This window comes from Lynx rufus, unplaced genomic scaffold, assembly GCF_022079265.1.
Source record: "Lynx rufus isolate CCGP_SWC_20201006 ecotype Redwood Valley unplaced genomic scaffold, mLynRuf1.p SCAF_16, whole genome shotgun sequence".
Lineage (NCBI taxonomy): Eukaryota > Metazoa > Chordata > Mammalia > Carnivora > Felidae > Lynx > Lynx rufus.
In genome coordinates this window covers 21,561,313-21,588,605 of record NW_025814830.1, presented here as the reverse complement: position 1 = coordinate 21,588,605, position 27,293 = coordinate 21,561,313, and the positions used below count along the sequence as shown (strand labels likewise).

At 36.3% G+C, this 27,293-nt stretch overlaps 1 protein-coding gene and 1 long non-coding RNA gene across 4 annotated transcripts in view; one reads left to right on the top strand and one right to left on the bottom strand.

Annotated features, from left to right (window-relative positions):
* Positions 1-27,293, top strand: part of ITFG1 (integrin alpha FG-GAP repeat containing 1) — a 349,315-nt gene that overhangs the window by 184,793 nt on the left and 137,229 nt on the right. The gene's annotated exons all lie outside the window — the stretch shown is intronic.
* Positions 228-27,293, bottom strand: LOC124511292 (uncharacterized). 2 transcript variants are annotated; one of them, XR_006961854.1, is made up of 3 exons: positions 27,180-27,293; positions 23,010-23,123; positions 228-267 (listed from the first exon to the last, which is right to left on the bottom strand). It is a non-coding gene; the product is annotated as an uncharacterized LOC124511292 (long non-coding RNA). The 2 variants fall into 2 exon arrangements; XR_006961855.1 differs by lacking the exon at positions 228-267 and adding an exon at positions 11,729-11,751.

Here is a 27,293-nt window from a genome sequence, read left to right as displayed (position 1 = left end):
TTTCAACATTCCCAAAAGTCTCAATTCATTACAGCATCAAATCAAGTTCAGAATGTCATCTAAGTCTCAGCTCAAAAGTCCCAAATCTTGGGGCGCCTGGGTGGCGCAGTCGGTTAAGCGTCCGACTTCAGCCAGGTCACAATCTCGCGGTCCGTGAGTTCGAGCCCCGCGTCGGGCTCTGGGCTGATGGCTCAGAGCCTGGAGCCTGTTTCCGATTCTGTGTCTCCCTCTCTCTCTGCCCCTCGCCCGTTCATGCTCTGTCTCTCTCTGTCCCAAAAATAAATAAACGTTGAAAAAAAATTAAAAAAAAAAAAAAGTCCCAAATCTCATATAAATTAGGTACATGTAAGGCTGTCGCTGTAAGTGAACCTTAGGGCACAATTGTTCTCCATCTGAGAACCTGTGAAACTAGAAAACAAATAATTTGTTACCAAAAGACAATGGTAGGACAATCATGGGATAATAATTTTAGACATTCCCATTTTTTAAAGGAATTTTTCTCCTTTTTAAGGGAGAAAACTAAAGGGGAAAAGGAATGGTTTGGTCTCAAGCAACTACAAAATCCAATCCAGCATACTACTAGGTTTCAGGGCCTAGGACCAATCCTCCATGGCCCTCAGCTCCATCCACTGGGCTCATGGGCTCATCCTTGGAGTCATCCCTTGTTTTCACAAAGAGTACCACATGTTTGCGGCTGAGTAATTTCATTGACCTGTTTCCTGGCTCTAGGATTTTAAGAGTCTGACACCCCTCTTTCACTTAATCCTCTCGCTCTTCCTTTCCATCCCCCCTGACAGTGTTTCTGTTGGTATAACATTCTCAGTAACCCTGTGCATCACCTGCACGTGTCTAAGGGATTCTCTCCATTAGACAAAAGACTTCTCCACAAATCTTTCTTGTGCAAGCCCACCCATTTTTGGCTTCTGAGAAGACTAAAGAAACAAGTCACACACCTGATCTCTGCAGAAAGCCCTATTTGTGATTGAATGCTTTGATCTTTGATCCTTCCAAGATACCAGCAAAATATTGCTCAGGCACATTTTTGACATTCTTTCTAAAGCATGCTTTCCTGACAGTGAATCTTAATTTAAGTGTCTTTTGCAACCTGCATTGGCTGAAAATTTCCCAAATCACCAAGTTCTGGGGTTTAACCGTTCTCTCCTCACTTTATCTTTCATCTCCCATCTTACTATGAGCAGTAGAGCCAAGTTTTACCTTCAAAACTCTTCAAAATCTCCTCAGTTAAATGTCCACATTCATCACTTGCTATTCTGCTTTCCATATAATAGTAAGACACAACTAAGCTTCCCTCCCAATAGTATGGTCCTCACCTCTTTCTGAGCCCTTACCAGTAAGCAGAGCTTTTAATGTCCATGTTCCTGCCAATAATCTGTTCATGATGATTTAGATATTCTGTAAAAAGATACAGATGTTCTTGATTATGTTTCTCACATCCTTCTCAGCCTTCACTACCAATCTTTAACAAACAGCCGTCTGTTCAAGGCAACATAGGCTTTTTCTATCATGTTTCCAGCCTCTACCAATTACCCAATTTTAAAGCCACTTTCACATCTTTAGATATTTGTTACAGCACCATCCCCCTTCTGGTACCAAAATATTTATTAATTTCCTATTGCCACTAATTCACTGATATATTACTGATATGTTACCACAAACTTACCAGCCTAAAACAACACAGTTTTAAACACAATTTATTCTGCCACAATTCTGGAAGTCAGAATTTCTATGTGAGTCTTTTTAAGCCAAAAACAAGTGTTACCAGGGCTAGTTCCTTCTGGAGGCTCGAGTGGAGAATTTATTCTTTCCATTAGAGCTTCTGGAAGCTATCCTCATTCTACGAACGTCCACATCAGCAGTTCTCCAAGCCCCTCATCACATCACCTTCTTCCTCTCTGCTTCTGACCTCACCATGGCCTTCTAGCTCTAACTTTGATCTCCCTCCCTCTCATGAGTGCCATTGTGATTACAATGGACCCACCCAGATAACACAAGATAATCTCCACACCTCAAGATCCTTAACTTGATCACTTCTGAAAGTTCTTTCTGCCATATGAGCTAACATATACAGAGGTCCTGGGGATTACAATGTGAGCATCTTTGGGTGGCCATTATTCTGTCTTCCTCAGGTTGTATATTGGTACATTTTTCTCAAGATAACGGCTAATTTTACTGAGCACTGATGATGTGTCCTGGTGCTTTGATAAGAAGTTTATTTTTTTTTATAACAGGTTTAAATATGGTATTTCATTTAACCCTCACTGCTATCCCAAAAAGCTGGTACTGTTGTTACCCCATTTTATCAATGAGCAAAACAAGGTTGTCACAGAATGAAGTGAATACAAATGACAGCATATATGAGATGGTGGATGGTATTTAAAATACTAAGTTTTCAAAACCTAGTGGAATAGCCAAACCAGTCGTAAAAGAAGAACAAAGTTGGTGGTCTCAAACTTCCTGATTTCAAAACTTACAAACCATAGTAATCAGAACAGTATGTTACTGGCATAATGGCAGACAATAAGATAGAAAGTCTAGAAATAAACCTTCATATATATGGCCAAATTATTTTTAACAAAGATGGCAGTACCGTTCAAGAGAAAGGACAGTTTTTTTCAATAAATAGTGTTGGGAAAACAATATCCACATGCAAAAAGAAAAAATTGGCCCCTTACTTTATACTGTATTCAAAACTAACTCAAAATTAATCAAAATCTAAAGATAAGAGCTAAAACTATAGAACATTTAGATAAAAACAGGAAAAAATATTCACAACTTTGGATTTGGCAATTACTTCTTGGATATGACTGTGCCAAAAGCATAGGCAACAAAGGCAAAAAACAGACTAATGGAACTACATCAGAATGATAAATTTTTGTGCATTAAAGGCCACTGTCAACAGAGTGAGAAGGCGACCCAAAGAATGTGAGAAAATGCTTAATAAATAAGGGGTTAATATCTGTAATATATAAAGAACTCCCAACAGATCAACACAACACAAAAACATGAAACAGACAAGGGACTTGGACAAACATTTCTCCAAAGAAAATATACAGATGGCCAATAACCACATGAAAAGATGCCTAACATCATGAAGCACTAAGGAAAATCAAATCAAAGCCTTAATAATATACCACTTCACATGAGTTAGGATGGCTATTATTTTAAAAAGAAAGGAACAAATTTTGGCGAGGAGGTGGAAAAATCGGAACACTTGTGCATTTCTGGTGAGAATGTAAACTGTAGCTGTTATGAAAAACAGTATGATGGTTCCTTAGAAAATTAAAAATAAAATTACCATATGATCCAGCAATTCCATTTCTGGGTATACAAAGGTATTGGACTCCAGCAAATATTTGTATACCACTTTCACAGCAGCACAACAGCCAAGGAGAAAGCAATCCATGAAACCATCAACAGATGAATGAATAACAAAACGTGGTGGGTAACAGTGGAATATTATCAGCCTTAAAAAAAAGGAAATTTTCTCACACGTTACAATATGCATGAGTCCTGAAGACATGCTAAGTGAAATGCCAGTCACCAAAGGACAAATACTATATGACTCTACTTATATGAAGTACCTACATAGTCAAATTCATAGAAACAGAAAGTAGAATTGTGGTTACCAGGAGCTGAGAGGAGTGAAGAAACCGTGTTTAATGCATACAGTTTCAGTTTTTGAAGATGAAAAAAGTTCTAGAGATGGATAATGATGATGATTGCATACCACTGTGAATGTACATGAAGCTACTGAACTGTATACTTTAAAATTGTTAAAATGATCATTTTTTATATATATATCATTATTTATATTTTCCTCAACATATAGTAGAATATTAAGAATGTTATCTACATGTGCAAAACTGGAGGCATTTTAATGTATATAATATAGGAGAGGGAAAAAAAAACTCAGTCTTCTAATAACCTTGAAAATACCTAAAATATTCTTGTAATCAACTAAACTGATATATATGGGTTTTTTCTTCTAAATCTTTGTATTATTTTAGTTTGTGAAGGTATCTTGTCTCTTATGCAAGTTATATTTGTTCACGTATTCATTCACTTAGAAAATAAATAGTGCTGGGAATTTTTTTCAGGTGTTAGAGCAAGAACAAAAAAAGACAAAGCTCTTGCCTCTCATTGGGCTTTACCTTCTAGTAGTTGGGGCTGAGGCCAAGATGTCTACTTTAATTTAGGTTTGTCAAATAAGGAATTGCCGAAGTAATAACATTTGAGATTAAGCTCAAATTATAATAAGGAGATATTCACATGAGAACTACTTAACATCATAAAACCTGATCAGTAATTTACGTATTGAACAAATTTTGTTGAGGATGTACCATATTCTTGGCCCTCTTGTATACTTGGAAAATAACAGCATGAAATTAATAGAATCCCTAATTTCCTAGGATTGACATTATAATGGAAAGAGCAGATTACAAATATATGTAAATATAAAATGTGCAAAATAAATGCCAAGAAAAACAAAATTAAGCAAGGTAATATGTCACAGAGTAGAAGGAGAGGACAGTGAAAACATGGTAGATAATTTTGGACATAGAAATCAGGCGATGCCTTCTTGTGGAGGTGACATTTGAGCAGAAACCTGAATTCAATGAGCAAGAAGTCATGGGACTATCTAGTTAAAGAACACTGTGAGTAGAGGAAAAAGGTCCTGAAATACCATGTTAGAATATTCTGCGAAAGTGAGTGTGGCTGGAGTGAGTAATCCAGAAAACTATAGGAAATGAGGCCAGAGAAATAGAAAGAAGCCTCATGATTTATAGCTTTATGGGCAATAGTCAGGCTTTGGATTTTACTTGAAGTATCATAGGACCACTTTAGAGGATTTGAAAAGATACAGGATTTAAGTTTTAAAAGAATCATTTCTGATTATTCTTGCTTGTTTGGAGAATGGGCTTAGGTGAGGTTGAGCAAGATTTGAATAAGGGAGACCAATTAGGAGGCTGCTGCACAACTATAGATAAGAGATAGTGGTGACTAAAATTGATAGCAGTGAAGGTATGGGACAGTGATAAGTTTTGCTAATATATTTGAAGGTAGAACCAACATGTGTCTTATGAATTGGATGTAAAGTCTAAGAGAATGAGAGGAGCCCTGACTAGCTGGTTGAATGGGGTACCATTTCCTGATATGGGGAGCAATAGAGGGAAGCAGTTTGGGGCACTGAAGAAAGGATTATGTAGATCTGTTTTGGATATGCTTTGGTTGGGATGTTCATTAACCACCCCAGAAGAGTTGTTGTATAGATAGCTAGATATGTAAAAAGAAGCTCAGGAGAGATAATTCAAAGCTGTGTTTGAAAAAAAAAAAAAAAAATGAAGGATCAGCTTATATATAATATTTAAAACTTTAAGATTGAATGAGATAATTTAGGGAATTGGTATAGCTAGAGAAGTAGTATCATAACTGAGTTATAGAGCCCTCAACATTTACAAGTTACAAACAAGAAGTAGCTAGCAAGAGACTTGAGGAGGTGTGGCCAGTGGAGAAAACCATCAGTACTACTCTTTCAATGAGAAGAACCACTAAACAAAAAATCAGCAAGATATAAAAGAATTGGGCAGTGCTATTACCCAAGATCTAATTCCCATTTACAGAGGGCTTCATGCAACAGTGGAAGAATACACATTCTTTTCATGTGACCACATGGAACATTTACCAAGATAAAACATACCTAAATAGATTTACCTGTACAACATATGACCATAATGGAATTAAACTAAAAGTCAATTAAAGATAACAGGAAAGTCTCTGAACACTTGGAAATTAACACGTTTCTAAATAGTATGTTGGTCAAAGAGGAAGTCTGAAGGAAAATTTTTAAATGTAGTGAACTAAATGAAAATGAAAATACAACATATTAAAATCTGTGGGATACAAACAAAGCAATTCTTACGAGAAAATTTACAGCACTAAATACATTAGAAAAGAATAGAAAAAGAAAGCAAAATAAACTCAAAGCAGACAGAAGGAAGGAAATAATACAGATAAAGAAGAATTCAATAAAATTTAAAACAGTAAAACAGTAGATATAGTCAAATCAAAAGCTGGTTCTTTGAGGGATGTCTGGGTGGCCCATCAGTTAACATCTGATGTTTGATTTCAGCTCAGGTCATGATTCCAGGGTAGTGGGATCAAGCACCATGTTGGGCTCCCACTGAGCGTGGAGTCTGCTTAAGATTCTCTCCCTCCCAGGGGCAACTGGTTGGCTCAGTCAGTTAAGCGTCCAACTTTGGCTCAGGTCATGATCTCATGGTTCATGGGTTCGAGCCCGCATCCGGCTCTGTGCTGCCCCTCCCCCACTTGTGCTTTGTCTCTCTGTGTCTCAAAAATAAATACACATTAAAAAAAATTTTTTTAAAGATTCTCTCCCTCCTTCCCTTTCTTCCCCTCCCTCATTTGCATGCACACACGCTTGCTCTCTCTCTAAAACAATTTTCAAAAAAAATTGTTTTAAAAATTTCTCAAAACTGGTTATTTGAAAAGATTAGTGATCTAAACAAAACTGATTTAAAAAAAAAAAGAGAGAAGTGATAGAAAATACCAATAATTAAAAAGAGGCTGTCACTACAGACCTCACAGACTTTTATAGGATAATAAGAGATGACTGAACAACTCAACATGCACAAATTGACCTTGAATATAATGGATCAATTCTTTGAAAACTGCAAACTACCAAAACTCACCCAAAGTGAAGTAGATGATATTAACCATTGTATAACTGTTTTTAAAATCCATCTTTTTTGTAGAAGCCTTCTGAAAAAGGAACCTCCAGATCAAGATGGTTTCACTGACAGAGTCAACTCATTTTAAGAGACCTACATTACCTTGATACCAAATTACAGAATCCAAAAAATAAAACTACAAATATCCTTCATGAAGAATGCAAAATTACCAAGCAAAGTATTAGCAAATTAAATCTTTTTGATTCTCAATATCAGTTGAGTGTCCCCAATAATTCAGTCCTGTTCTGACACAAACTACCAGGGGTTAGTTTAGACTGCACAGGTTTAAGGGTTCAGTCTCATGGGAATGCTCTTACTTCAGATGCCAGTTGTAAGTCCCAGTCTCTAGACGCTTCAGCCTGACTTGGCTACAAATTCAAGGATTCCTACCACACCCATGACTTTCAGGATTGATAATTTGTTAGAACCACTTACAGAACTCGTGAAAATGTTATACTTACTATTGGTTTATTACTAATACAAATTAATAGCCAGATACAGAGGTATGTAAGTCAAAGTCCAAGCACAGGAGCCTCTGACCCCATGGAGTTGAGGTGAACCACCCTAATGGTATGTGGTTATGTTAACTAATTTGGATGTCCTCTGAAACATGTTGCTTAGGGGTTTTATGGAGTTTTCCTTGTTTAGGCATGATTAAGTCATTGGCCATTGTTGATTTACCCTAGTTTCTGTCCCTCTCCTTCCTGGAGGTTCCAAGGCTTATTCTTTCTGGCATCTAACCCCATCCTGAAGGCATAGAAGGCCCCACCAAGAGTCATTTCATTAGCATAGACTAAGAGGTTTGTGTTGAATAGCAAAAAATGCTTCTGTCAACAGGAAATTCCAAAGGTTTTAGGCACTCTGTGCAAAGAACAGGACATATATTTTCTGTTATGTCACACAATTCCAGCATTGTATCAAAAAATAATATCACAATCAATACAAATTAAAACCACAATGGGATACCACCTCACAACAGTCAGAATGGCTGAATTAACAACTCAGGCAACAACAGATGTTGGCAAGGATGCAGATAAAGAGGATCTCTTTTGCACTGCTAGTGAGAATGTAAACTGGTGCAGCCACTCTGGAAAACAATGGAGGTTTCTCAAAAAATTAAAAATAGAACTACCCTACAACCCAGCAATTGCACTACTAGGTATTTATCCAAGGGATACAAGTGTTCTGTTTTAGAGGGACACATGCACCCAATGTTTATAGCAGCACTGTCAACAATAGCTAAAGTATGGAAAGAGCCCAAATGTCCATCAACAGATGAATGGATAAAGAAGATGTGGTATACATACACACACACACACACACACACACACAATGGAGTATTACTTGGCAATCAAAAAGAATGAATCTTGCCATTTGCAACAATGTGGATGGAATTAGAGTGTATTGTGCTAAGTGAAATTAGAGAAAGACAAATACTATATGACTTCACACATGAGGAATTTAAGATACAAAACAGATGAGCGTAAGGGAAGGGAAGCAAAAATAATATGAAAAAAAGGAGGACAAAACATAAGAGACTCTTAAATACAGAGAACAAACTGAGGGTTGCTGGAGGAGTTATGGGTGGGGGGGTGAGGTAAATGGGTAAGGGGCATTAAGGACGACACGTTGGGATGAGCACTGAGTGTTATACATAGGAGATGAATCAATGGAGCCTGCTCCTGAAATCATTATTGCACTATATGCTAACTAACTTGGATGTTAATTAATTAATTAATTAATAATAAATAAACTTTGAAAAAAAAACTTTAATAAACTATCCCCAAAATGATTGCTTAAAAAATAAAAAAGAATGTCATGACCAACTAGAGTTTATTCTATGAATGCAGGGTTGGTTTCATATTCAAAAATTGTTATGGTCTTCCATTTACTACTCTAAATGAGGAAAAATCATGTCAATTAACATAGAAAGGTCATTTGACAAAATCCAGCAATCATTCATGATATGAACTCACAGAAATAAGGGAACACAGGGAATTTTGTCAACTTGATAAAGAACTAGAAAAAATCTGCAGTTAATCCTATACTTAATGGTGAAAGGCAGACTAATGGTTTCTCCTTAAATTGGAAAAAAAGCAAATATGTGTACTCTTAACAATCAATCTCATTAAACACATTACTGGAAATCTTTCCCTGTGCAATAAGGCAAGAAAAGGAAATTGGAAAGGAAGAAATTAAAATTCCTTTATTGTAGATGACATGATTGTGTAGAAAATTTAGAAGCATGAAGGAAAAAAAAAAACCTCATGTAATAAAGACTTTTGGAAACTTGCAGGATATGGGATCGATATTTTTTTTTTAAATGTATATACTGGCAACTACCAGTTGGAAACAGCAATGAACAATAGAATGCAGTTTAAACTAGAAAAACCAGAGACACCTGTGTGGCTCAGTTGGTTAAGTATCCAACTCTTGATTTCAGCTCAGGTCATGATATCCAACTCTTGATTTCAGCTCAGATCATGATCTCATGGTTCGTGAGATCAAGCCCCACACTGGGTTCTGCACTGACAGAACAGAGCATGCTTTGGATTCTCTTTCTCCCTCTCTCTGCCCCTCCCTCTCTCACTCTCTCAAAATAAAAGAAATAAATTAAAATTAAATAAAATAGAAGAACAAGATTCTTAAATATAAATAAAAGTAAGTATCTATATGCCAGTAACTCCAAAATGCTAATGAAAGAAATCAAAGAAGACTGAATGAAGAGACATGACATTGTTGTTTTGGAAAACTTAACAGAGCAAAGATATTGTTTCTCTCCATCTCCCCAAAGATTTAATGTCATTCCTATCAAAATCCAATAGGATTTTTTAGAAAAACTGACTATAACTTATGTGGAAAGACAAAAGAGCAAGAATAGCCAAATCTGTTTTGAAAAAGAAGAAAATTGTTGGAATCACAGTACCTAAGTAGAAGATTTTACTATATAGTAACAGTAGTATTGGCAAAGCAATAGATAGGTCAAAGATCACATAGATAAGTGAAACTAGTTATAAAGTCGGACTAGTACACCAAACTGATTTTTGACAAAAAGTGCAGTAGCATTTCAGTGATGAAATCATTGTCTTTTCAACAAAAGGTATTGAATCAATTGGACATCCATAGGCAAAAATGAAGAGTCACCTTGGCCCCAAACTTCACACATTATATGAAAATTAATTCAAAATGACCATAAATATAAGTGTAAAATGTAAAACTTTTGGAAGAGTACAGAGAAAATTTTTGTGACCTAGAGTTAATTGAAGAGCTCTTACACATAACATCAAAAAAAAAAAAAGAGTTAATAAAAGAACAAAACTGGAGCACCTGTGTGGCTCAGTTGGATAAACATCTGACTCTTGATTTCAGCTCAGGTCATGATCTCATGAATCATGAGATCGAGCCCCCCATACAGCTCTGTGCTGACAGTGCAGAGCCTGTTTTCCCTCTCTCTCTGCCCCTCCCCTGCTAACTCTCTCTCTCAAAATAAATAAGCATTAGGAGGGGCGCCTGGGTGGCTCAGTCAGTTGAGCATCCGACTTCTGCTCAGGTCATGATCTCGCAGTCTGTGAGTTCAAGCCCAACGTCGGGCTCTGTGCTGACAGCTCAGAGCCTGGAGCCTGCTTCCGATTCTGTGTCTCCCTCTCTCTGCCCCTCCCCCGTTCATGCTCTGTCTCTCTCTGTCCCAAAAATAAATAAATGTTAAAAAAAAAAATTAGGAAAAAAAGAACAAAACTGGGAAGTTGATCTTTATCAAAATTCAAAAGTTTTGCTTCACAAAAGATATTGTTAAAGGGATTTTTTTTTTAAGCCACAGACTAGGAGAAAATATTTGCATATCTCATACTCAAAAAGGACTTGTGTTCATAATATATGAAGAACTGTAAACTCAATAGTAAGCAAAGAGTAAGATTCAGAATATAGCCTGGTTCCTAAAATTTTTATGTGGGCTAAACCTGGAATAAAGAAATTTCCAGGTTTTCATAAGTACTCACCATTTCTTAAGTTATCCTCTTATCATAGATTGTACATAGCTGTGCTGTCAGTGAGTATTTAGTGTGATGTTGATTTCTATTAGCTGATAGTCATCACTGTTTCAACTCTAGTTGCTGGGTTATTTTCCCCTCATGTATTGTATCACTCTCCCTTCCTCCCCATTACCACTACTGGTTTTTGCCTGCAGTAGCAGCATCAGAAATTCCAGAATATTACTTCCACAATTTTTTCCTATGCAGAAATATTTTTTATCTAAGCCTGAGTGTGACAGGTCTGTTTCAGAATAGCAGCCAAATTTCTGTTCAGGCAGGGATATAGAAAGAAGGCTCCTTGCCTCCTTTACCTTCTCTTCTCTTTTAGTCTTTCTCCCATTCCACCTGGACTCTGGGCACTTATGCATAATCTTCCATTTAGAGTATGGAATGAGGTAGCAATACTTGCCTGGTCTGTTTCTGAATCAGACTGACTAAACCAATCCTTATGTCTGGTAAGAAATTTGTAAATGACTTCTTCCATTCATCTGGCAAATCTCTGCTACTCTACGAAATCGTAGCTTTTTGTCACATTTGCTTCACATCATTCAAATACAGCTGACTCCTCTGTGAATGTTGTGTTCTCTCTCATGATTTGTGTATCTTTTATTTACATGTATTAATGCACTGACGCTTTTATACATATAATCTCCCATTTGTAATCTATTATTTACTTTAAACAAACCCTACAAACAGTACTCTGGACCCACAAATGAATGGATATAAATGTTAGCTCTTCTTTAGACAGTGACAGTATCAAGAAACAAGGAGAGGTGGGGCGCCTGGGTGGCGCAGTCGGTTAAGCGTCCGACTTCAGCCAGGTCACGATCTCGCGGTCCGTGAGTTCGAGCCCCGCGTCGGGCTCTGGGCTGATGGCTCAGAGCCTGGAGCCTGTTTCCAATTCTGTGTCTCCCTCTCTCTCTGCCCCTCCCCCGTTCATGCTCTGTCTCTCTCTGTCCCAAAAATAAATAAACGTTGAAAAAAAAAAATTTAAAAAAAAAAAAAAAGAAACAAGGAGAGGAAGGTATTTGAATAAATATTTGATATAAAGTTGAAACATATTTCTTCTGCCTTTTTCTTGTATATAATTTTGGGACCCTTTCACCTAAGATATACATTCTTATTGATTATAGGCAATTCTGAGCTGGAACTGGAAATGTAAGTTCCCTCCCAAATCTAAGAGCTAAAATAAACGTGTGCACATCACGCAGCCATCTCCTCACAGAATAATAAATGTAAATAATATACTCTTCAAAACACAGCTTTGTTATTGTAGTGTGTGTTTTGTGTATGTACTAATTCTTCCAAATTCACTATGTATTTTACATTACAGCACACCTGAATTTGGTCTAGCCACAGTTCAATTGCTCAGTAGCCATCTGTGGCCTACTTGCTGCCATATGAGACAGCACAGTTTTGAACTAAATCATCTCATTCCTAACAGCCTGGAAATTCAAATTTGTAGCTACAAGTCTAATTTCATTTTTTTTACCACTTAATATTGGATATTAAAATGGTCATACCTTTAAGTTCCCAGGTGTTGGACTCATTGTAAATATATATTTTATGTTTAATTTTTATAACTGAGAAATAAAAATACATGGATTGTATTTCTAATAAATAAGCAAACTGGTTTTAATATAATTTTGTGTCCTTTATGACCTATGTGGTTCAATTAAATACAAAATCTAAAATTTTTTTATATTTTATTGTGTATAAACTACCATAATATTAATGATAAACACTGGCACTCAATAGACCCTTCCTATGGGACAAAATATTACAGAGTGGGGTAATTATATCCAGTTTAATATTAGAAATGTTTATGTAATATAAATAGATTATTTTATATGTAGTCTAAGCTTACTTGATCTTATTCAATAATACTGATACATCCAATGGCCATAAAGGTATTTTCCTGTATTTATCATAAAACTTTAACATTTTTTCCATATCACATGTAGGCTTTTAATCTACCAAAAATGTATTTTTGTGTATTGCATACATTAAAGGGATCTAATTATATTCTTCTTAGATAACTAATTGTCCCCATATTTATTTAGTCTCTTTTACCCCACTGATTTTAATGCCACGTTTGTCATATATCAAGTTGCTTTATATGCATGGTTCTGTTTCTGTGCCTTCTATTTTTGTGCCTTATCTTGTTTGTCACTCTCTGTGCTGATTACACATTGTGTTAATTATTGTAGCTATAAGATAAGTTTTGATATCTGATAGAGAAAATGTTCCTGTGTGATTTCTTCCTTCAGAATTATCTTGATTATTCTTGTCCCTTTGTTTATCCACAGAAATTTAAAAACTAATTTTTCTTATCTGACTAAAAAATTATGTTGGGACTTGGATTGATATGATTACATTGTATTTACTGATCAATTTGTGATGAGTTGACATATTTGTGATTTTCAGTCTTTCAGTTCATAACCTTTATTCATATTTTCCTTAAATATTCTGTAGGAATATTTTGAAATTACCTTCATAAAACTGCTATACATCTCTCATTAAATTGCCCCTTAATAGCTTAGAGATTTTGTTGTTACTGTGAATAAGATTTTTCTAGTAATTTTCTAATGATTATCATTGGTATATGACAAGACTTGAATTTGATGTGTAGATCTTCTGTTCACCAATCTTGCCTTATTCTTTTATTCTTATAGTTTATATATTCTGTTGGATTTCCCATGTATATAATCATTTCACTTGAAAATAAGGATAGTTAGTTCTCTTGCTATAGAATTGTTTTAACTCTTCTTTCTTTTGTTGGTCTTACTGCATTGGCCACGATTCTCATTACATTGTTGAGTAGTAATGGTGTTGTCTGGCATCATTTCTTTGTTCATGATGATACATTATGTTTCTATTCAAAAGAATAGAAACTTATTAATATGAAACAGAAACTGGCATTATTTAGTAGAGTAAATGTAAGTACAGTATAGTATTCTTTTATTTTAAGTATTTTTCAAGTTACAGAAATTTAGAAAGTACAAATGAAAAATAAAAGGAGGAGTTAAGATGGCGGAGAATTAGGGAGATCCTAAGCTTGCCTCATCCCTTGAACACGGCTCGATAAATATCAAATCATTTTGAATACCCAAGAAATCCATCTGAGGACTGAGAGAGCAAATATGCACAACTAAAGGTGAAAAAACCACCACGTCATGGAAGGTAGGAACTGCAGAGAGTTGATTTGAGGCATGGAAGACATGCAATTGCTGCAATGGGAAGGGAGCCATGATCACAGAAAGAGAAGCAAGAAAGAGAAAGTAGAATTGCACGCAGAGAATCGCACAAGAAAAACTCTTCTCCAAAACTGTCAGCTAAGGAAAAGAGAGAGGAGGACTATATCAAGTTGTTATGAACAGTGAAACACAGAGTCTGAAATTTTGGAGGTCTGTGACATTGCCAGGGTGGTGCCTGGCAGCCTTACCACTGCTCTAATGAGGAAGGAGGGCATAGTCCAAGGATCCCCTGGGTACCATGGGGAGAGGAAGTTCCCCTGCTTGGAGTGCATTTGGGAGAGGGAGCGTGACCTCTCCAGGGGTGAGGGACCCAGTGGGCACCATTGAGCTACCCTCTTTGCTAGCATAGGATTACAGGCTATGGCTGAGGGCTGCAAGTCTTGGTGCCAGCCAGCTCTCTGCTGTGCTTTGCCATAAACTCCAGGCTGCTGCATAGTCTCGCAACTGATTTCTGAAACAAACTGGTAGGCGGCCACATGGCAGCAAGACCCTCCCCCATGGGGTAGACATGGGACCAAAGTGTACAGATCTCTACAATTTGGAGTTTCAGAACCCAGCTGTGCAATCTGAGATAAAGTACAGGAGTGCTTCACCACCTAGCAGGCAGACAAATCAGACACAGGCAGCATGAAGGCACATATCTTGACAGAGGCCAGGGACACAGGAGAAGTCCTTGTTTGCTCTTCTATGAAGGCTTCCTGAGGGGTGGCACAGGTGAGCTCCCCACTCCAGGGATGACAGAGCATGGCCATGCCATTTTCACCACCACCCCTCCCCCATCAGCACTGACCATATCTCACTTCAGTGAGAAAAATAGCACCACCAAGTGGAAGCTGGAGCCCTTTACACCAAGCCCTACCCACCTGCACCCTGCAGGCTCATATACTCTAAGGCAAGCCCACCTGAGAATCAGGTCAACAGGCCCTGCCCCCAGAACAGCAGCACAAACCTTTCACAGGAGCCAAGTCTACTGAGCATTGAGTGCTGTGAAACTTCTACTCTAGGGAAAATAGGATCTAGTTTCCTTTTTATTTTTATTTTTTAAATTTCTTTTAATTTTTCTTTTTTATTATATATATTTGATTTTATTTTTTGGATCTAGCTTTTCATAAGCATAACAAAACATACCTACAATCTAGCTTTTTTTTTCCTGGACAAAATGACAAGGTGAAGGAATTCACCCCAAAAGAAAGAACAGGAAGTAGGAGTAACAACCAGGGATTTAATCAATACAGATATAAGTAGGATGTCTGAATTACAATTTAAAACAACAATTATAAGCATACTAACTAGGCTTGAAAAAAGTGTAGAAGACACTAGAGACTCCCTTACTACAAAGATAAAAGAACTAAAATCTAGTCAGGCCAAAATTAAAAATGCTGTAACTGAGATGCAAACCCAAATAGATGCCATGACAACAAGCGTGGATGAAGCAGAGGAATGAATCAGTAATATAGAAGATAAAATTATGGGAAATAAGCTTAAAAGGAGAGGGAAAGAAAGGTATTGGATCACAAAGGTAGATTTAGGGAACTCACTGACTTCTTAAAACAGAATAACATTTGTATTCTAGGAGTCCAGAAGATGAAAAGAGAGGAAAAGGAGCAGAAGTTTATTTTAGCGTATTGTAGATGAAAACTTCCCTAATCTGGGGAAGGATACACACATCAAAATCCAAGAAGCACCAAGAACTCACATTAGATTCAACAAAAGCTGGCCATTGCCAAGACACAGACAAGGAAAGAATCCTGAAATCAGCAAGGGAAAAACACCCTTAACCTACGAGGAAGGACAGATCAGGTTCACAGCAGATCTACAGAAACATAGGAGGCCAGAGTGAATGGCAGGATATGTTCACTATGCTGAGTTGGAAAAATATGCAGCCAAGATTGGTTTATCCAGGAAGGCTGTCATTCAGAATGGGAGGTAAAGAGTTTCCCAGACAATCAAAAACAAAAGGAGTTCATGACCACTAAACCAGCCTTGTAGGAAATAAAAGGTGATTCTTTAAGTGGAGGGAAGAAAAGACAAAAAGCAACAAAGACTAAAAACAGAGATCTCCAGAAACAGTGACTCTACAACTAACACAATGGCACTAAATTCATACCTTTCAGTAATCATTCTGAATATAAATGGACTAAATGCTCCAATCAAAAGACATAGGATATCAGAATGGATTAAAAAAACAAGACTCATTTATATGCTGCCTACACAGGAACTCATTTTAGACCTAGACACCTGCATACTGAAAGTGAGGGGTTGGAAAAGCATCTATCATGCAAAGGATGTCAAAAAAAATGCCAGAGGGGTGCCTGGGTGGCTTACTGGGTTGAGCGTCCAACTCTTTATATCAGCTCAGGTCAATGATCCCAGGGTCATGGGATCAAGCCAGGCATCAGATTCTGCACTGATCATGGAGCCTGCTCATAATTGTCTCCATCTCTCTCTCTCATTCTCCCTCCCTCCCTCTCTCTCTCTGGTAAAAAAAAAAAAAAAAAAGAAAGAAAAAGTAAAGTTAAAAAAAAAAAAAAGAAAGAAAAAGAAAACCAGAGTACCCATACTTTATCATACAAACTAAATTTTAAAACAAAGACCCTAGGAGCAGCTGGGTAGCTCAGTAGGTTGAACATCCAACTTCAGCTCAGGTCATGATCTCGCAGTTCGTGATTTGAAGCCCCATGTGGGGCTTTGTGTTGACAGCTCAGAGCCTGGAACCTGCTTTGGATTCTGCATCTCCCTCTCTCTGCCCTCCCCTGTTCGCACTGTCTGTCTGTCTGTCTCTCTCTCTCTCTCTCTCTCTCTCTCTTTCAAAAAATAAACACTAAAAAAAAAAAAAAAGATTGTAACAAGGGATGAAGGTGGGCATTACATCATAATTAAGGGGTCTATCCATCAAGAAGATCTAACCATTGTAAATAATTATGCCCCTAACAGGAAGTACCCAGATTTATAGATCAATTAATAAACATAAAGAAACTCATTCATAATAATACAATAATAGTAGGGGGCTTTATCACCCTACTTACAGCAACGGACAGAACATCAACAAGGAAATAATGGCTTTGAGTGACACATTGCACCAGATGGACTTAACAGGTATATTCAGAACATTTCATCCTATAGCCACGTTCTTTTCAAGTGCACATGAAATATGCTCCAGAACAGATCACATACTGGGTCACAAATCAGTCCTTAACAAGCACAAAAAGATCGAGATCATACCATGCATATTTTCTGACCACAATGCTGTGAAACTTGAAGTCAACCACAATAAAAATTTTGAAAAGACCACACATACACAGAGGTTAAAGAACTAAAAACTGAATGGGATAACCAGGGAATTAAAGGATGAAATTAAAAAGTACATGGAAACAAATGAAAATGAAAACACGACAGTCTAAAACCTTTGGAATGCAGCAAAACCAGTCCTAAGAAGGAAGTATTTTATAATATAGGTCTACATCAAGAAGCAAGAAAAGTCTCAAACACACAACCTAACCTTACACCTAAAGGAGGTAGAAAAGGAACAGCAAATAAAGCCTAAAGTCAGCAGAAGAAGGAAAATAATAAAGATTAGAGCAGAAATAAATGATATAGAAACAAACAAAAAACAGATCGGGTCAACACAATGAGCTGGTTCTTTGAAATAATAACATTGATAACCTCCTAGCCAAACTTACCAAAAAGAAAAGAGAAAGGACACCAATAAATAAAATCACAAATGAAGGAGAGATCACAGTCAACACCACAGAAATACAAACAATTATAGAGAATATTATGAAAAACTATATACCAACAAACTGGGTAATCTGGAAGAAATGGACAAATTCCTGGAATCATACAAACCACCAAAACTGAAACAGGAAGAAATAGAAAATCTGAACATAACCAGCAAAGGAATTGAATTCATAATCAAAGATCTCCCAACAAACTAAAGCCCAGAGCCAGATGGCTTCCCAGGGGACTTCTACCAGACATTTAAAGAAGAGTTAATACCTATTCCTCTCAAACCATTCCAAAAAAATAGATATGGAAGGAAAGCTTCCAAACTCCTATGAGGCCAGCATTACCTTGATTCCAAAACCAAAGACCCCACTAAAAAGGAGAATTACAGGACAATCTCCCTGATGGACAGGTATACAAAAATTCCTAAAAAGGTACTAGCAAGTCAAATCCAAAAGTACCTTAAAAAAATTACTCACCATGATCAAATGGGATTTATTCCTGGGCTACAGAGCTGGTTCAACATTCACAAATAAATCACATTAATAAAAAAATTAAAAGAACCGTATGATCCTCTGAATAGATGTGGCAAAAGCATTTGACAAAATACAGCATCCATTCTTGATAACAGCCCTCAACAAAGTATGGATAGTTGGAACATACCTCCACATCATAACGGCCATATACTAAAGACCTACCATTAATATCCTCAATGGGGATAAACTGACAGCTTTTCCTCCTCAGTCAGGAACAAGACAGGGATGTCCACTCTTACCACTGCTGTTTAATATAGTACTAGAAGTCTTGACTCACTAATCAGACAACAAAAAGAAATAAAGACATCCAAACTGGCAAGGAAGAGTTAAACTTTCACTATTTGAAGACAACATGATACTCTATGTAGAAAACCCAAAAGACTGCCAAATAATTGCTAGAAAGAATCCGCCAAATAATTGCTAGAACTAGTACATGAATTCAACAATGTCCCAGGATATAAAATCAATGTACAGGGGCACCTGGTGGCTCAGTTGGTTAGGCATCCAACTTCAGCTCAGGTCATGATCTTGCAGTTTTGTGAGTTTGAGCCCCATGTTGTGCTCTGTGCTGACAGCTCGGAGCCTGGATCCTGCTTTGGATTCTGTGTCTCCTTCTATCTCTGCCCTTCCCCCACTTGTGCTCTATCTCTCTCTATCAAAAATAAATAAATATTTAAAAAATTTTAAATCAATGTACAGAAATCTGTTGTGTTTCTAAACACCAATAATGAAGCAGCAGAAAATGAAATCATGGAAATGATCTCATTTACAATTGCACCAAAAACAATTAGATACCCAAAGAGGTAAAAGATCTGTCCTCTGGAAACTACAGAACTCTTATGAAAGAAATTGAAGAGGACACAAATGCAAACACATTCAATGCTCGTAGGTTGAAAGAGCAAGCATTATTAAAATGTCTGTACCACCCAAGGCAATCTACACATTTAATGCAATCCCCATCAAAGTACCACCAGTAAATTTCACAGATCTAGAACAGACAATCCCAAAATTTGTATGGGATCACAAAACACCCCAAATAGCCAAAGCAATCCTGAAAAAGAAAAGCAAATCTGGATATATCACGATTCCAGATGTCAAAATACATGACAAAGCTGTAGTCAAGACAGTATGTAGTCATCAAGACATAGATAAAATGGAACAGATTAGAGAACCCAAAAATGGGCCCACAACTATAATCTACTAATCTTCAACAATGCATGAAAGAATATCCAATGGAAAAAGGTCTCTTCAGAAAATGGAGCTGGGGAAACTGGACAGCAACACACAGGAGAATGAAATTGGCCAACTTACTTATACCATACACAAAAACAAATTTGAAGTGGATGAAAGACCTAAATGTGATACAGGAGACCATCAAAATCCTGGAAGAGAAAAAAGGCAGCAACCTGTCTGACCTCGGCCAGAGCAACTTCTTATTTGACATGTCTCCAGAGGCAAGGGAAACAAAAGCAAAAAATGAACTATTGGGACTTCATCAAGATAAAAAAACTTCTGCACAGCAAAGGCAACAATCAACAAAACTAAAAGGCAGCCAACAGAATGGGAGGAGATATTTGCAAATGCCATACCAGATACAGGGTTATTATCCAAAATCTATAATGAACTTATCAAACTCAGCACCCAAAAACAAATAATCCAGTGAAGAAATGGGCAGAAGACATGAATAGACACTTTTCCAAAGAAGACATCCAGATGGCTAATAGACACATGAAAGGATGCTCCACATCACTCATCATCAGGGAAATACAAATCAAAACCACAATGCAGCACCACCTCACACCCGTCAGAATGGCCAAAATTAACAACACAAGACACAACAGATGTTGATGAGGATGCAGAGAAAGGGGAACCCTCTTGCACTGTTGGTAGGAATGCAAATTGGTGCAGCCACTCTGGAAAACTGTATGGAGGTTTTCAAAAAGTTAAAAATAAAACTACTCCATGACCCAGCAATTGTACTATTAGGTATTACCTTAAGATACAAAAATACAGATTTGAAGGGGTACATGCATCCCAGTGTTTATAGCAATATTATACAAATGGCCAAACTACGGACAGAGCCCAAGTGTCCATCAACTGATGAATGGATAAAGGTATGGGATATATATACAATGGAATATTATTCAGCCATCAAAACGAATGAAGTCTTGCCATTTGCAACAGCATGCATGGAGCTAGAGTGCATTATGCTAAGTGAAATAAATCAGTCAGAGACAGACAAATACCATATTAGTTCACTCATATGTGGGATTTAAAAAACAAAACAGATCAACATATTGGAGGGGGGAGAAAAGCAAAGAGGGAGACAAACCATAGGACTCTTAATAATAGAGAACAAACAATGATAGAGGGTGATGGAGGGGTGTGGGTGGGGGATGGACTAGACGGATGATTGATATTTAGGAGGGCACTTGTTATGATGAGCACTGAGTATTGTATGTAAGGGATGAATCACAGAATGCTACTCCTGAAACCAATATTGCACTGTATGTTAACTAACTAGAATTTAAAGAAAATTTTGAAAAAGAAAAAAAAACTAAATTAAAAGCACCCATAATGACATCATCCACAGATGATCACTATTTGCATTTTGGTCTATGGCAGAATCATAATTTAGGCTTGGAAATCAGTCTGAAAAAGGCAAAATTACTCTTGAAAATTCATTAAATCACCCATAAATGTATGTATGTGTATGTGTGTGTATTTGTATATGGATTTGTGTAATCCATGTTAACACATAATATATATTGTGAAGTGAAATAGAAAATACATATGAAAATGCATTTCTCTAGCCTTTTTACTATATTTCTGGAATTATTGGACAGCATATATATTAATCTCTCAGTCTGTGAAGCATTATACATATAGTAGAATTTAGGACCTTAAATGTGTGTGTGTGTGTGTGTGTGTGTGTGTGTGTATCAACTCCAGTATGTAAATGATGTTCACTCCACTGACTTGAGCACTTGTGCTTGTTTAAGGTACAACTCCGTCATATGAAAAGGTACCATATTTTATAAATATCTATTTTTGTATATTTGCTTGCATTTTGGTTTAGATTCATGATTGGCATTTCACAGAAGATGCCCTTTATAATGCAAAAGAAGCAATTTAAGAAATATAATAGCAGAGAAGAGGCCTCAGATTTTCACATTCCAAGAATGTATAGTATTCATTCTTAGTCCTTTCAGGAAGTGGACAACTAATGTCAACTAAACAAAGGAGAATAACATCAAAAGATTTAGGAACATGAATCCATGCAAGGGAAACTATTAAAATAACAGAAATCTGGTATATAAAACCCATGTTAACTTTTAAAATGCTTTTTAAATGTTTTTAGGTCTTAGAAACTCCTTCCCTCCCTTCCGAATAAGTGAACATCAGAAGCCAAGCAGATCACCAGAGTGAGAATAGAACATATTTGTCATTTTTCATATGCTATAGACTTTGAAATAGAGTTCTAAAGGGCAAAGGAGAAACCATGGACTGACCAAATCCAGGCTCCTATTTTTATCAAAACTGAAGTATTTAAATACACTTCCTCAGGTTTTTTCCCATTGAACATAAAGTGAACTCATGGTCTTTTCCACAGTAGTTCAAGACTCTACATTTTCAACCACTTATTATTTGTTAGCATGATTAGCCTAACACGGGAGTCATAGTTAATATTTTCTATAAAGTTTCATTATCATCGGTATGCCATTACCTGGCAGTTTTAAAGCCATCATTATCCCAAGAACAGAGAATTTTATCTTACTTTTGAGTAATGGTAAAAAGTAACTTAAGATGATGAACTTAAATCTTAAGTTTGGTCACTTAGGGTCACTCAGGGCCAAGAAAGACCTGACTAGGAAAAAGTTTTCAGTTTTATAGAAGCACTAATTGTGTTACATCTGCTTTTTCTTTCAAAGTTTTAGTTAATTATCTAAATGTTTTGTCCTCTGCTTAATAAAGGGTTTAATAGGTGATTATATACACAGTCCTGGTTTAATCTTATTTTAATGTATTCTCATTGATGGGACAATGCCCTTTTTTAAAGATACATAATTATCTTAACTCAGCATGTTATCAGACTGTTCCCAAGAAGATAAAATTGAACTTAAATGTGATTAGTTCTTTTGTCTTACAGGTAATCAAGTACTTTGGATTTCTTATCTTTCATGAACTAATGGACATTTCACAGTTGGTTTTAGAATGTGATGTAAAAAGAAAATATGCCTGGTGCCAATACAGTTTGTTTTCCTTGATTGAATTTCATTGGTATCCCCAAATACAAATGAATATGACTGATATTTATCTAAAAACAATACATACAGATGAATCAGTTGTCCAAAGAAGCCATCTTCATAGAATAGGCATTTCTTTACTGATGTTTAAAACACTTCAAAAATTCTTCTGTAATAATTGCCTATATGGGAAGTGACTACTAATGGGTATGGGATTTTATGTGAGCATGATGAAAATAATCTCACATTTGATAATGCCAATGGTTGTATAACCTTATGAATATTCTACACTACTAAATTGAACACTTTAAAATAGTGAATTTTATGATGTATGAATTATATTTCAATAAAAATAAGTCCATTAAAGAGTCAGGTTTACATAAGTCTCACTGCTTCATATATACTTTGATTTTGTACAAATATTATACTAACGAACCTATTCACTGACCTTAATAATAATACCTAAGTTCACATTTACTGCTCACATTGAAGATTTACCATCACTGAAGATCACAGAAGACTCAGCAGTTTCTGACGGCATCCTCAAAGAGGAATCACATAGCTGTAAGCAATGACATTGAAATAAGTGTAGAGCATTACTAGGAGCTTACCTGGAGGATGCAAGATTTGTGTGTTCTGAGATTGCTTTTTTATAAAAATGAGTCATATCAACTTGTCACTTTCAGTCTTTTCTTGTGCAACAATCCAAGGCTAGTCTGGGCTTTGTCAGGTATCTCAGTAGGCAGACCAGAGAAATATTTGACTGTCTTCAGATTCAGAGTGTTATTGGGGGTAAAGTCCATTGGGGGTAAAGTAAGCTACATCTCCACCATTTTCCTTTGTTTCTAACTTATTTGGTCACTTCTAAAATAGAGAAACTTAGGAGAAACAGGCTTAACAATAAATTAAGTTTTAGTGTGTATTTTTCTTATTACAAAAGCATTACTTATAAACTTTTACTTAAATATTTATTGAGTGCCTATTGTATTGAAGCAGACTTTGGATGCTGAAGATATAAGTGTGAATAAGAGAGATAAATTTGCGAAAGGTAGGCAATAAACAAGCAAATCAAAAATAGGAAAAATATAAAGTAGTGCTAAGACTATGCAGTGAATTAAAATAGGTGATGTGAGAATGACTGGGGACTATAAGAAAATACTGTTTTCTGCTTACTACAGAAATATAAGTACATATCAAAAGAAATAAAGTAAAACATGCTTAAAACCCTGCCTACCAAGAGACAACCACCATTAATCTTGGGTATGTATCCATCTTGGGTATGTATCCTTCCAAAACCTGCTCTAAGTCTCTGTGTGCTCACGAGTGTGTGTATGAGTATGTGCATGGTGTTCCATTTGTATTACAAAACAAGATCATACTATTAATACTGTTTTGTGACATGTTTTCTCACTTAATGTATTATGAACAATTTTATGTCAATAATAATTACTTTTGTAATATTTTAATTGTAAAATATTCCATTGGGTTGATTTAGCCAATCTTTAGTAATTGAATGCTTGCACTGTCATGCAGCATAATTCAAAAAAAAATCACATGAGATGTATTTAGCTAAAGTTCACATATTCAAAGAAATCATTTTCTAATGTTGAATGACATGTTCTCTCAATCACAGGGTTTTGGTTTTTTTTGTTTTACCCTTTATCTGCCCCCAAGGACATTCTACAAGGTGGAATCTTCAGCTGTTGACACTTCTTAACTGTATTTCTCTCCTGGGCTATTCCATTCAGATTTATAGCACAAGTTATCTTAACCTCTAAGTGAATAACTCCCAGATCTGTATCTCACACCTTGTCTTGTCTGTCATGTAGATATCCAACCATAATCATAGTTCCCCTTCTCTTTACATCCAACCCTTGCTCATAATTCCCAGTTTACTGCAAAGATATTATCATGGCCCCTATCATTTTAGCCTAAAAAAGTTAAATTACCTTTCTTTTCCATCATCACTGCCACCTCCCTGGATCAAGTCACTTTGTCCCTACCTAGAATTACTGTAACAGTTTCCTCATCGATTCTCTGTCCCTCTGTGATGCCATCTCCATTTCAATTCCATCTGGATCCTCTGGATCTTTGCATCCTTTGTCTTCAAAATCTTCTCATTCCACCCTCTTTCCTTCATTCTTTAAGTAATTGCAAGTCTCTCCAGAATTTTAAAAAAAAAAAATTTGTGACTCTGGACAATCTCTACTATAATCACTTCAGATTCACCTGTCATTTTAGCGTCAACCCACTCCACTCTACTAAATATCTCATTCAGCCCCAATGACTTCTAATTGACAAATCCAGTGAGCACTTAGTCTTTATGTCACCAGATTCTTGCCTACTGTTGGTTGTTGATGATTTACTCCTAAAATTCTTCTGGTCTTCTCTGTACCCTCTCTAACTGCTCCTATACCATCTCTTCTGAGAACCCCTTTTCATCTGGGCCACTGTAACTACTGGTGTTTCTTGGGGTTGCATTCTCAGCCCTTTGTTCTCCTGCCTGTTCATCACCTACTTTGGCTATTCTAAATGCCACTTATAAGCTTAAGACTTTTAAATCCCTTTATCTAGGCCTTATACCTGTGTATATTAGTGCCTAATAGATCTTCCCCTGAAAGCTGTACCTATGGCACCCCAAACCTGAAAGTATCTTCTCTCCCCGAAACCTGTTCATAGTGTACTGTTTATCTCAGGTGGTGGTACCATCACTTACATTATTCAAACCAGAAATGTGGAGGTCGTCCTTCATTTCCCTCTTTCCTCATTTCCTCTTTCCCTTTCCCCTACATCTAAACCAGAACTGGTATAATTTCCTAACATATCCTTGTTCCTTTTGCATGTGTACTTTATAAATTGTGTTATATCCATGAATTTCTCATTCTTAAAGTCTGAATATCCAGTTTTTGGTCTCACCCAACTAACAAATAAAATGATCACATTTTATATTTCATTTTTCATAATAAAAAATTACATATAATAATAACTAGAAAGAAGATAATGTAGTGGCTACCAAGTTGGCCAGTATAAAGAACATCTTTGAATAAAGATATATTAAGACATGGCAAAATCTTTTCTAACCAATAATTTAACAGGAACGGTTAGCAGTAAGTTTTATATCCTGTTAAGTTTTGCCTTTCAGTTGGCCTTGCTCTACAAAAACATGCTTGCTTCCTCCTTTCATTCAAGAAACATTTTCTGTGCCCACTGAATCTTACATCCTAGATGCTGTTTGGGAAATAAATGTATTGCTTTTACCCAGAGCCCACGTGAACTTTGTTCTGGATATCAAATTTATCATCTCTTTTGAATATCTCCAGTTGTAAGTCTGTATTACAGAAAGACTTCAATAATTTTTAGTATTTCAGAGTGGAAGTTTTACTTTGTTATATTAGCGTAGCCAAGGATTCTGCATTTACCAGTAGCTGGCAGCATGGTTTCAGAGCAGCAATTCAAAAATAAAAGAATTATTTTATTTTTAGAGTATGTCTAATGGACATATTTGTGTTTCTTAATTTGTATTTCTTCTGTGTGTAGAGCTGCCTTTCTTAAGGTTTACACAGAAAGATAGACATACCCTCAAATGAAGGTCTTTTCCTTCCATATGAGCCTAGGCTGATAATGAAATTGGGGAATTAAGAGGAAGAGAGTTAAGAACAATCTAGAAGAGCAGAACTCACTGGAGATAGAAATGACTAAAGTGGACACACAAGCTCTAAAAGCAGCCAGGGAGAAAATCAAACTTCAAGTTAAATGATCCATCAGCTACCTTTCTTAATGAGAAATAAGACAGATGCACACAGCATATTAACAACCTAGAATAAACCAAACTTTGTCAAGTGGTAATGTATCAAGAAACACCACCAATTTTATAGACTTGAAAGAGAAATTAAAACCAGACTCAAAAGGCTGCATGCTAGATGTGCAAATACCAGCCTATTCAGAGAAAAGGCATTTGATATGTGCATTTTACATGTTTATGTCTTTTAAACGTTTCCCATGGATTTTTTAATGGGTTAAAATTTTCTGCTATTCTGGGTTTTTTTATTAACATAAATTTTATTGAGATAGAATTCACACACTATACAATTCACCCATTACCTCTATATTCAGTGGCTTTTAGTATATTTAGAGTTGCGTATCCATCACCACAATCACTATTAGAACATTTTCATTACCCTGAAAAGAAGCCCCACGTACCTTAGTCAGTCTCCAATCTCACCAGCCCTAGGAAACCACTCATCTACTGTCTCTCTCTTCTCTCTCTCTCTCTCTCTCTCTCTCTCTCTCTCTCTCTCTCTGTCTCTCTAGTTTTACCTATTCTGGTCATTTCATATAAATGCAATCAAATAATACATGATATTCTATGACTGGCTTGTTTGACTTGGAGTAATGGGTCCAGGTTCATCCATTCGGTAGCATGTTTTTCATACCAGTATTTCATTTCTTTCTGTTGTTGAATATATTCCATTGTATGGATTTACCACATTTTATTCATTCATCTAGTGAATGTGACATATGAGTTGTCTCTACTTTTTGGCTATTATGAATAATACTACTATCAACATTCATATATAAGTTTTTGTGCAGACATGTTTTCATTTCTCTTGAGACATACCTGGAAGTGGAATGGAGCTCTGTGTTTAACCATTTGAGGAACTACCAGAATATTTTCCAAAGCAGCAGCACCATTTTACTTTTCCCCCAGCTGTGTATGAGGGTTCCAGCTTCT